General features: G+C 42.7%; 1 non-coding gene across 1 annotated transcript; it reads left to right on the forward strand.

Annotated features, from left to right (window-relative positions):
- The first annotated feature begins 247 nt into the window (after positions 1 to 247).
- On the forward strand, positions 248 to 354 carry LOC147934277 (small nucleolar RNA R71). The gene has a single exon (XR_015573275.1). It is a non-coding gene; the product is annotated as a small nucleolar RNA R71 (small nucleolar RNA).
- Positions 355 to 766: the final 412 nt, after the last annotated feature.

Below are 766 nucleotides of genomic sequence, written 5' to 3' on the forward strand. Positions count from 1 at the left end.
GTCAAGCTTCTTATTGACCATCTTCAAATCCTTCTTATACTTTTCCTCTTGATCAGTTGAGGAGCTCCTTATGGTCCTATCATAGTCCTCATTATAATTGCCATCAGATTGAGCAAGATTCTCAACCAATTCCCATCCTTCTTCCACATTCTTGTTGAGGAAATTGCCATTAGAGGCTGTGTCAAGAAGCAATCTTATCTTAGGAAGCACTCCTCTATACAAGGTGCTTAGAAGTGACTCATTGCTGAAGCCATGGTGAGGACACTGAGTTTGGAATCCTTTAAACCTCTCCCAAGCTTCACAAAAGCTCTCATTATTCCTTTGAGCAAACCCAGAAATCTCATTCCTCAGCCTAGCAGTCCTTGCATTGGAGAAGAACTTGGCTAGAAAAGCTTTCTTGCATGCATCCCATGTGGTGATAGCTCCAGTAGGTAGAGTGTTCTCCCAAAGGTGAGCTTTGTCTCCAAGAGAAAATGGGAAGAGCCTTAATTTGAATCCATCTTCACTCACTCCATTGATCTTAGTGAGTCCACATATTCTGTCAAAGTCATCAAGGTGATCTAGTGGATCCTCCATTGGCAACCCATGAAACTTGTTTGCTTGTATCATTGAGATCAATCCACTCTTGATCTCAAAGTTATTGTTTGCTACTGAAGGTAGCACAATTCCAGCCCTTTGGTTGTGGGTATTGGGTGCATCTCCTGCACCAATGTGCCTTGGTCTTTGCTCATGGATAGCTTGTTGCTCCATGATGTCTTGACCTTGT

This window comes from Camelina sativa, chromosome 11 (genome assembly GCF_030686135.1).
Source record: "Camelina sativa cultivar CO46 ecotype springtype chromosome 11, ASM3068613v1".
Taxonomy (NCBI): domain Eukaryota; kingdom Viridiplantae; phylum Streptophyta; class Magnoliopsida; order Brassicales; family Brassicaceae; genus Camelina; species Camelina sativa.